Source organism: Rhinopithecus bieti, unplaced genomic scaffold (assembly GCF_001698545.2).
Source record: "Rhinopithecus bieti isolate Rb0 unplaced genomic scaffold, ASM169854v2 scaffold_18956, whole genome shotgun sequence".
Taxonomy (NCBI): domain Eukaryota; kingdom Metazoa; phylum Chordata; class Mammalia; order Primates; family Cercopithecidae; genus Rhinopithecus; species Rhinopithecus bieti.
Window position 1 is genome coordinate 1717005 of NW_016809749.1, and position 12519 is coordinate 1729523.

The window sequence follows — 12519 nt, forward strand, 5'->3', positions numbered from 1 at the left end:
CCTAGGCTCAAGCAATTCTCCTGTCTTGGCCTCCAAAAGTTCTGGAATTATAGATGTAGTACCTGCAATTACTCTCAAATGCAAAATCTTTATCTTTACTAAACTGGCCTTCTTATTGGCTTTCAAACATATATATATATATTTATTTATATTTATATATATATTTACATTGCACAAAAAATTCTTGACTACATACTACTTAATAAAATAAGTGGTTTAGACAATGATTTTGGAGGGCTTCAATAACATCTATTTGAGCCCAAATAGTTACGAAGGATTTCATGAACCATTGAGACAATAGTTGATTTTTGAGGATGCACAGGAAGGAGATACAGAGGATCATCAGTTATAGATACATTGCAAACCAATAGTTTCAGAAGTAAAATTTACCTCCTTCACTTTTCATCTTAATATTTTCATGAGGATGTCAAAATAAACTATCAAACAAATAAATCAATACATAGATAAACTATACTGGCTGTATACTGTATTTCTTTCTTTTCACATTATTTGGGGGTAGGATGGGGTGTCAAAGAATAACACTGAGACTTGCAGCATTTGAAGCTAGGCCTGAAGAAAGAAAGAACTGAACTTTGTTTTGTTTTTGAGAATGTTCTGAATGAATATTATTTTTATTCATTAGCAATTACTACAAGTACTGAAACATAATCAATTGAAGACTTTTAAAATTAATTTTGATATTTAAAGGAGAAAAAACAACCCTTTTTTCTTTTTTTTTTTTTTTTTATCTTGAAGTCAATTAATATTATCGACTTTTCTGACTGGTATGGAGCCCAGATGTAGGTGCTCTGCAATTCATCATATAGATGAGTTCTGTCTCTTCTTTTCATTATTTATAGAAATGAGTGTTATTTTAATTATGTGAAGCTAGATTATTGAGAGAAATTGTAAAGAAAATATGATGAAAATGCAGATACCATAGTGGAATGACTTCGACATCACCCCGTTTCCCCCGACCGTATGCATCTTAACCTTATTTTGACAATTTCAGTAAGATAATATGTTTATAATAACATACAATAAAAGTGAGCTGCCACCCTGTCATTCTTTTCTGTTCAAATGTTATATAACATGATGAAAATGATGTCATAAAATAAGTACAGAATACTACCACTTTTTTTGTGAATGATCTTGATTTTAAAATAAAGTAAGTGTAAACTAAAAATCAATAAATACTGTCTACATTTTATCTATGAGCTTTATTTTCAATCACTGGAGAAGTAGAGAAGCTTTATTGAAAAAACAATAATAATATTAAAGAAAATCTCGAGACCATCCTGGTCAACATGGTGTAAACTCATCTCTACTAAAATACAAAAACAAATTAGCTGGGCATGGTGGAGTGCCCTTGTAGTCACAGCTACATGGGAGGCTGAGGCAGGGCAGTTGCTTGAACCTGGGAGGCAGAGGTTAGAGTTTCCAGTGAGCTGAGATTGCACCACTGCACTCCAGCCTGGTGAAAAAGCAAGACTCTGTCTTAAAATAAAATAAAATAAAATAAAATAAAATAAAATAAAATAAAATAAAATAAAATAAAACAGAAAACAAAAAAAAAACAAAATAGAAAAGAAAAGAAAATCTCTAAGCACAGGAATGCACTTCATGGTTTTAAGTGTATGGCTTTTTTCTTCAACTACTATATATCTCATAGTTTAATTATGCCATTTAGCTATTCTTACAGTTTAATTTGCCACCACCAACTGAGAACAGAGTGCCAAAACCAAGCCTGGGATCAGCAAACCATAGCTCAGGCCAATAACTTCTTTTGTAAATAACATGTTATTACAACACAGCCACTTTCATTTATTTAAGCTTCATCTATGACTTCTTTTGTCTTTCCATGGCAGAACTGAGTAGATTTGTCATAGATATAAGGCCCTGTAAATCCTGAAACACTCACTGGATATCCCATTAACCAAAGGTTTGCCAATCCTTGCTGTAGGCAGTAAATTTAAATTTCAAAATAGCTTTTTGCTTATACCTACTGCATTTAACCTTGAATTATTATTGTTTTATTTTTGGTTCACGGTAAAAAGAAAAAAAAATCCAAGATATCCATAAGGATAATACTAGCCATCTTAATAAAAAAATTCCTAAATTTTAGAGATATTTTACACAAGAGAAGTGCTCACGTAACAGTCCATTGAAAGTGTTGCTGTTTGGAGATCAACTTCCTCTCATGAGGTAACTCAGCAATTCTTTCCATCCTATGGTATCCATTTCATGAATCCTCTGCATCTGAATGGAAAAAAGGAGAAAAAAAAAAAAAGATGCGGAAGTCAAGACTGCTTCTATAAAAACTAAAACAGAAAACAAACTCACACCAACAAAAAATAATCAGCTTTAATGCAAAAGTGACATATATTACTTTAGCTCACATTCCACTGGCAAGAAACAATTTGGTGGCCCTCTCAAAGTGCAAGAGTGCTAGGAAATATATCCCCAGATTCACAGGCACTTCACAGAAACGACGCCACTCTTTGCAAAGGACAGCGTGGGTCACTGGAAGGCAGCTCACAATCTTTTCCACACTATGTTTCTTGATACCAACTTTTTTTCAACTTGATGTTAAGGTATATGTATTGTGGCTTGAGAAACTATTTCTGTATTTTTTTTTCTATAATCTGTTTTTAAAACCTCCTAATCTTTATGTCATTTGTTGAGTGTAGGGAAATAAAGAAAAATAAATGCAATCATTGTATTACATATCAACCCTTGTGTATGACTATAAACATTAGTAGAATGGTACTATATATGCTATTTTATATAGGTATGTATATATATGTGTGTGTGTGTGTAAGTGTATGTGTGTGTATATATATATAGTATCTACCCCAATACTTCTCAGCTTTTATTGATTTCTAAATAATTTGAATTCTCTTTGTTTCTATCCAAAACATTTTCTCCTAGTTCCCATGAGAATCAGATAATATTTGTTTCAGGAAGGGTTCTCTTCCTTTCAACCTACTCCCTTTCTCCTTAGATTTGCAATTATGATTATTGTGTCACCTCTGTTTCATTTTGTTTTACCAAAAAACGCAAACATCTAACTTCTCCAGTGACAATGCTATTGTCTGCTCCACTTTAATTTAAAGTACTTCTACGCTCTAAGTGTGTAAAAGGCAATATTATGCCATTTACTTCTCCTAATAGTGTGGGTACTATTTCTACACAGTGTAAAAACTGGTTAGAGGCCATCATACTACGAATTCATTAGATGCATTAGATATAGGTCACTTCTTTCACAAGTTTCCATATTCTTCTATTCCATCTCTCCTAACACATCCCAGACATTGGCCTCATTTACAACACTTATTTTTTGATGAACCTGGCTTTTCTCCTTGTCCTTTTACCCACTTGGCTGTTTTTAACATTTATTCCAGTACTTCTGATACTTCCAAGGATATTCCTGATTTCATTTTAATTAAGTTATAGGACAGTTGTGGAAGAAGTGAGTCTGATGTAACATGTGAAGGGTCAAATCTGACCTCTACTCCCTGTTGCTACTTTCAACTTTGAACAGACATTTCATTATGCATTCTCTCTGTGGGCCGAAAGGCAAAGTTAATAATACAATATGTCCATATATGTGAATATATTTAAATCTCTGTTTATGTTTTTAATTGGAATGTGTTTATACAATGTTTCATAAAGACTTTTTTTAACTTTAATTGCAGTTAATTATTCCCTTATCACATTGTGCACCTCTTTGAAAACTATGCATTTGTTTTATGCTACCTTGCACAACTGTGAAATTACATATGCATTTCCTCTTCTAGGCCTTCAATTCTAGGGAAGAAGTTCATTTGTTCCATAGTGCCTGCATAGTGCTGTAGATATAATATGCATACTAAGTTTGTTAAAAACAAATTATCATCAAAGTTACCCCTGAAAACTTTTGTTGTTTGTTTCTTATACATTATTTCCGTAAAGAAAACTAAATAATTATTTCAATATGTATTATTAAAGACTGAGTTTTTTTAATGGTTGTTAAGAAATTAAATTTGAATGAATATATTGTGACAAGTATAGAAAAGAAAAAAATACATTTAATTAATTAATTAATTTATTTATTTATTTATTGAGACAGAGTCTCGCTCTGTCGCCCAGGCTGTAATGCAGTGGTGCAATCTCAGCTCGCTGAAACCGCCGCCTCCTGGGTTCAAGCAATTCTCCAGCCTCAGCCCCCTGAGTATCTGGGATTACAGGCACCCACCGTAATGCCCGGCTAATTTTTGTACTTTTAGTAGAGACGGGGTTTCACCATGTTGGTCAGGCTGGTCTCAAACTCCTGACATCGTGATCCGCCCATCTCAGCCTCCTAAAGTGCTGGGTTTATAGGCGTGAGTCACTGTGCCCAGCCAACAAATAAATATTAACTCTAGCGAAATAGATTCCCAAAGAGATTTAATATTTTTAACATAAAATTTTTTAAGGGCCAGGCATGGTAGCTCACACCTATAATCCCAGCACTTTGGAAAGCCTAGGTGGGAAGATCACTTAAGGCCAGGAGTTTGAGACTAGTCTTGGCAACATAGTAAGACCCTATCTCTATTTAGATAAATAAACAAAATGAAGTTATTTAGGCTGTAATAAAAGGATAATTATCTTTCTGGGATATTTTTCTACCTAAAATATGAATAACTTTTAAATTTCCTTTAATCCCTTTGAATCTAAAAATACCAATTGATATAGTTTGGCTGTGTCCTCACCCAAATATCATCTTTTATTTTAGTTCCCATAATTCCCACGTGTCATGAGAGGGACCCAGTGGGAGGTAATTGAATCATGGGGCTGTTACCCCCATGCTGCTCTTCTCATGATAGAGGGTGTGTTCTCACTAGATCTTATGACTTTATGACGGGCTTTTCCCCCTTTGCTCAGCACCCATTCTCCTTCCTGCTACCATGTAAAGAAGGATGTGTTTCCTTCCCCTTCCGCTATGATTGTAAGTTTCCTGAGACTTCCCCAACCATGTTACTGAGCCAATTAAACCTCTTTCCTTTATAAATTACCCAATTTTGGGTATGTGTTTATCAGCAGCGTGAGAACAGACTAATACACCAACATTTCACGTTCCCTATCTCTCTATCCCACATTATTTCAGAATTCAGTTCTGAATGCAGTGTCTGTCCCACTCATTACAAATATATCCTTTGTGTTTTTATAAATTTCAGTGTTCGTAGTGAGCATCAACAGAGAAGAGATAACATATAAAAGCAAAGTAAATGAATTAATATACTAATTTTCCAACATATTCTCAAGTCAACTGTAAACCTGGGTTTCAGAATCATACTGAGTTATAAAAATGATTTCCTAAAATACTACAGTGAATTAGAGTACAAACTTAATATATTCCTTTATTAAAGAGTTCAAAGACAATACTAGAACAAAAATGAACTTGTCTCATTGTATTTGTCTCAAAATTTAAGTACCCTGAGAAAAGTAGAAAACAAAAGACAAAATTATTTCCCTCATATTTATTTGTCGTATTAAAATGTGATTAACACAAAATAGATACAGCTTCAAATTTGATTTTGAAATTATAAAATTTCATTTCTGTTCACTTCATCTGTAGGAAAGAGCACTAATCTCAAGAATTGTTCTCTTTTTTATGTGTGACCCATTCCCTGAACATCTGCAACTTTTCTTTCTGGAGTGATCAGAAAAAGATGTAATGATGATTAACGTGTTGCAGGGAAAGAGAATGTGCTCTGGTTATGACTGTTTTGTGCAGTTTCTGTAAATTGGAATAACAAATGACATCCCACTTTAGCTGAATCTGAGATAATCAGACAGCATCTGCCTTCTGTTTTCTAACTCCATTTAAAGGAAGAAAATGCTCTCTTTAAAATCATTCATCTTCCGAAGTGCTACCTCCTTCCTTTCCTGTCAAGTCTCCTCTTGATTCAGTGTTTTTTTGAGGCATCTTATCTTGACCATTCAATACTATCAAATCTAACATCATTCTTTTTTGAGGGCTCTGAATGAAAACTGCTTTTAATATTTTCATCGTTTATAAGCTTGAGCTATCTTTTTGCTTAGTAAAAAATTTATTTTCAGCAGCAAAACTAATATTTACATTTTAAAAAAAAACAAAATCAAACTGATGCTCCTGTATATGTATAATATCACTATTTTTTTAAATCCAGACTACCCTTTCGTACCTTGAAAAAAGAGTTACTGTTATCTATTCTAGATTATCTCCATTATCTAATATTTTGAACCCACCTAGATAACTCATGGGTCTCCGTATGTCTATTTAGACTAGTTCTCATCAGGAGAACAATTAGAGAATGGAAGTGGAAAGGCTGCTCTATGTGGCAAGTCATAAGACATGAATTTTCACCTATACTCTGTAACTGACTTGTTATAAGAGCATGGTTTTAATTATAATTTGAGAGGGTGTTCTGTCTTCTAGAAGGAGAAGACAACCATAGCCTTCAAGTAAGTTTTAAGTTTAGAAAGTTGAGTTAGATACTTACATGCTTGAAGTATATATTAGTTTTGCATTGTTGTGTAATGTATTACCACAAACTCAGTAGTTTAAAACAACAAAAATGTATTATTTCATGGTGTCCATGGGTCAGATTCTGGGTATAGGTTAGCTGGGTCTTTGGCTCAGGGTATCATCAGCCCAAAAGCCACATGCTGGCCAAGGCTGCCACCACAGTGGAGGCTCAGGGTCCTATTCCAAGCTCACTAATTATTGGCAGAATTTAATTCTTTCTAATTATGAGACAGAGGTCCTTGCTTTCTTGTTGGTTATCAACGGGGAGCAGTTGTTTACCTTCTCTAGGCTGTCCACCGGTTCCTGTATGTGGCCCCCTCCATAACCTGGCATTCTATTCCTTCCAGCTGCCAGGATAATCTCTCATGATTTACATCTCCTCTCTAAGAAAGTGTCCAGTATCTTTTAAGGGTACATCTAATTATGTTATGTCCACTCCGTTTCTCCATTTTTATGACATCAAAGTTATCTGAGTATGTCTGAAAAATCTCTTTGTCATGTAAGATAGCATCATCCTAGGAATTATATTCCATCATATTCACTGGTCTTGCTACAGTTAAGAGTAAGAGGATTATACAGGGCATGCACATCGGGGTAAGGTGGAGTCTTTTGGGGAACTGAAGAATTCTGCCAACCACAAAGTGCAAAAAGGAATAAAAAGTAAGTGTCCAATTAGACAGAAGTTGGATTGATAAAAATTAAAATTATACCTTCTATATATATATAGTGGAAAATAAATGTATATGAGAAATGGTGATGGAAGGATTAAAGTCTATATATTTTTTCAGGTGATAGGAGATGTGACAAGGGAAGAAAGAATGTATTTCAACAAAGAACAAGTCAAATAATGTAACGAAAATGCAAGGACTGATTCTGTAGGTCAGCTTGGCCAGTAAACCTAATGGCAAAGATATAGGTCATTCAATGAAAGGTTTTAAATGCATCCTGCTTCTTTTAGAAGGCAACAGCAGGTTAGTGGATGTGTAAGGTAGCTGCACTGTTCTCTACTTTCCCCTTCAAATACACCTTCCACTGCTTACCCTGGGAAGCCCACCTATCTGTACCATATTCATGCAACCACCTGGCTTTGGGCTTCCAGTTTGGTTTGCCCAATCAGAAGCTATCACAGGCCATCTAGGGGATAGAAGGAGAGCAAAGTAGTTTATATACCTAGATTCCCTTCTTGTTGGGCTTGCTACCTCCATCATGACAGGTGCCCTTTGCACACAGTGTTTTGTATCATTAGATTCTAATAATCACTTTCCTTTTTATCTCCTTTAGCTATAAGAATGGAAAAAAACAGTGAGATATAAACCCCTGGGTATAGTATTATCCCTTGTGTTTTTTCTTCACTTGACCAACACCTTTTTAAATCTTAGTATGAAACTCCCTTAAAATTCACAACTTTGAGAGTGCCATTTATTTGTCCTGAGTCTTGACTGAAATTGAGACTGATATAACTACAATTCTGTGGGAGGATTAATCAGAGAGTAATACACAGTGTAGAGTGGAAAACTGTTGAATATTTTAGTCTAGCTAAGAGTAATAATAAAGGTATAACCCACGCACTGAACATGAAAATACATAAAAGGTGATACAGGAAATAATGCGGAGGCAGACTACAGAGTACTCAGCAACTGACTAAATGTAGAGGATAAAGGACAAAGGAATGAAAGGGTAATCCAAGGACAAATCTTGCCAATTAAGAGAATTTTTATTCCAGTAGTGAAAATATCAATTTCAGAAGAGGACATTAATTTAGTGGCTATTAATAATAATATGTTTGTTTTTGAACAAATGTACATAAATCTAGTGGACATTCAAGCACATAAAGCAAGTAGGTGGTTGGAAACGTAGATTTAACAGTTCAGAGCATGGTTGAAGCCAAAATTACAGACTTAAGAACTACACATAAAATATGTGATAAATGATTTCATAAGAATTATTATGTCTTGAGAGAAATCAAAGAAAAATAATGTACATTCAAGAACAAAACCTAAGGTGCCTATCAACAGAGAAATTTGGAGTAAAATCTTCAGAGAATAAAACAGGCCGGGTGCAGTGGCTCACACCTGTAATCCCAGTTCTTTGGGAGCCCGAGGTGGGCGGATCATCTGAGGTCAGAAGTTCGAGACGAGCCTGGCCAACATGGTGAAACGCCATCTCTACTAAAAATGCAAAAATTAGCCAGATACAGTGTCATGCTCCTGTAATCCCAGCTACTCGGGAGGCTGAGGCATGAGAACTGCTTGAACCCCGGAGGTGGAGGTTGCAGTGAGCCAAGATCACGCCACTGCACTCCAGCCTGGGTGACAGAAGCAGACGCCATCAAAAAAAAATAAAAAAATAAAAACAGTAAAAAGTTATAATTTTTTTAAAAAAAGAAGAAAAATTAGCTATTGCAGCATAGCATGCCTATAGTCCTAGCTCGCAGGAGGTTGAGGCAAGAGGGTTGCTTGAGCCCAGGAGTTTGAGGTTACAGTGAGCAATGATCACACCACTATACTCCAGCCTGGGCAAGAGAGGGAGACCTAGTCTCACAAAATAAACATAAAGAATAGAAAAGCTTTTTTCAGAAGCAGGAAATGGTTATATTAATGCCAATCTCCATGTCTGCTGGGCTGAAAAACTAATCAACACATTCTTGTCTTTTTCAGTCATTTATTTCACCATGTGATGCCATCATCCACTGAATCAGACCTTTTTGGATCAAGGGTAAACATCTTAACCATACATAATTAATTCAGAGTCTGGTCACTGGTCCAGAAGTGCACTTGCAAAATATGCTGAGTTCGTCCAGAGATTCTACTTTACAAAATTTGTATTGATAAACTCAGGCAGACTGAGTTAGAAGTTGTGACTAATAGTGTCTAAGGAGGAGTAACAATATTTTGATAAAATGCCATGACAATTTTTGTATTATAAATAGATTGATAACAATGTAAGAGGGAAATATCAGGATCTATATAAACTGCATATCAAGGATTAGATTAAGTGCTCATAGTCAATTCTGAGATTAAAATGTATTATTTAGATCATCACAAAGGTAGGTTGGACACTATATACATGTAACTGTTGAATGTGATAGCAAGATATGAAATATTTAAATGAATGTCTAAATGTAGTTGAAATATTAAGAAATATTAGTTGGAAACCTAATTCTGAATGTCAACACCAGCTATTATAAGTCAAGCATTTTGCAAAGCACTGAATATTCAAAGATGGACATGGCAGAATCCCTATGTTCAAGATGTTCCCAGATAACATTCAATTGTTAAAGTTTCCTGAAGTATCATTACCTGGAAGCATTAAGCGCGTTTATGAAGTGGGCCCTATGTGCGTTGTCCTTTCACACCGGGAGGAATGTTAAATACATAGAAACCCATCACAATGTGTATATATGAAAATGTAAGCAATGTGCATAAATAATGGTTTTTACTTCTAAAATGGTTTAAGGACCTATGTGCTATTTTAATGAAAATTATACCTGATTGATTTTTCTGTTTAAAGTATTAAGTGGCTTTACACTTATGCTCTTATCTCCCATTGTTCGTTTGTTATTGCGAACATGTATTACATGATAAAAACAACCTTGAGTGATTTTTCAAATTCCGTTTTAAAAAAGTTAAAATACATGTATAATCCTTGGTGGCCTCTGGTGTGGAGGGCTTCCAGTTAAATAGAGATTGATCTCTAGATAGATAAATTAACTGGTAGAAATCAAATATAGTAGATTTATACAATTTCATCTTAATATTTCCTATATAATTTCGATGAAAAATATTCCATCAGAATTTTAAATTTTCTTATTTTATGTAATGCAAAACTGTTAGAAAAAAAACAGATTAAAGCTAGTAATCTATAACATTTTAATTTCTCTATACTATGTCTGCATGCAAGCTTGGCACATTCTTGTATCTGTGTTTATGTGTCAGATGCATGTCATACAATAAAACTGTAAAAGTACTTCTTTTCTAAATATGTTAATTTCTGAACTGATTGAATATTAATATCTTAGGCAAAGCAGAATAATAAACTAGAAAATAAAGGTCAGATTGGCTGAGTGTAGCACACTTCCTCCCCTGTATCACGTGTTCTAATATTTAAATGCATCCTTTGTCTTCATATCGTGTCTTTCTAATGTACAATTTGTTACATTAGAGGAAAATTATCTACGAAACACATTTTACATTAATGTTACAGGATTTATTGTGTTATTAATCCAGGAATATTTGCATTTTAATTAGCAGAGAGTTAGTATTATTAGCATACTGGCTAATAATTTTGCTTCCAGATGTAGAGAGAAATGAATTCAAATCCTGGTTCCATTAGATATTATGAGCAATTCAGGTATACCTTTTAAGATTCAGTTTCCTGTTACATGGAGATAATATTCACTTCATAGAATTGATATACAGATAACAGGAGAAAATATATGTAAAGTACTTAGGACAGTTTCTGGAAAGAAGTGTATGTTTTATAAATTTGAGTTGAGAATACAGCTAAAATTGATTGAACCTATTATCTATTAAAATACAAGGAAATAGATATAGAATAAATTAAGAAATATTTATATAGCTTAATTAGCACTTAAAACCTTCCAGGCATTGTGTTCAGAAATGGAAATAAAATGTTGTATATGCTTATGTTTATCTATAAATGTACTTATTTATATATGGGTGACATTCCTGCATCCTTCTCTGAAAGATGAAGACAAAATGTTACCTAACATTGGCATAGCTGCTTGATTTGCAGTAACATACACAACTTCTCTGGTTTGTACAAGCAAGCAAATATCAGTGTGTAACAAAGGGAGTGATATAGAAAAAAAGAAGGGAATTATGTTTCAATTGTATTTATTTTGGAAGTCAAAAGACACTTAGTGTTGAATATTTTTATCTCTTGTCTTCTTGCTTTAATAATCTGATGATATTTTTGTCAATATATACTTATTTACAGGAAAAAAGTTTAATACTGTGGATAAATTCATTTTCTATTTCTGTGTGTATGTCTAGTGTTTGGAAGCAGGTCTAAACTCTTTCAAACTGAATAAGACCCAGATATTCTTGATTAAGGATGAAGGAAGAAAGATACTGAGAGAAAAGAGTGAGACTGATGCTAATCTAGATAATCATAGCTCCAGAACTTAATTATAATAATTAAAGATGCAAAATTACAGTCATATTGTAAGCTGCTAAAGTAGATTAATAAAGAAATCCATGTAATGTAAAGAAGAACATGCTAAGGAAATGGAATTTATCAAACATATCTAGTAAGTATATGATCAAACAGTGGGTCTGCAAGCCATTTACATACTTGAATGGACCATGCATGACTTTGCAGCCCCTTTGATAAGCATATTCATCTTATTCATGAAGACAGAGCCCTCATGACCTAATCATTTCCCAAAAGTCCCATTTTCTAATTCCATCACCTTGGTGTGTAGGTTTCAAAACATAAATTTTGGAGGGACATGAACACATGAACATTTAAAGCATAGCAAGATACATAACCTATGTTATATATAAAAATGCATAATACACACTTCTTTTATGGCTCTTAAGACTAAGATTTGAGTCAGAGCACAATGGCTCACTCCTGTAATCCCAACACTTTGGGAAGCTGAAATGGGCGGATCATGAGGTCAGGAGATCGAGAACATCCTGGCTAACATGGTGAAACCCCGTCTCTCCGTAAAATACAAAAAAAAAAAAAATTAGCCAGGCACGGTGGCGGTCGCCTGTAATCCCAGCTCCTCAGGAGGCTGAGGCAGGAGAATGGCATGAACCTGGGAGGCGGAGCTTGCAGTGAGCCGAGATCTGGACACTGCACTCCTGCCTGGGCGACAGAACGAGAGTCCCTCTCAAAAAAAAAGAAAAGGAATATGATTTGAACTTTTTTCCATAGTAAAGTTACAAAAAATAACAACACTACTCACCATCATGTTTTGAGTTTCTTGAGTTTCAAGTATGTGCGGGACGATTTTA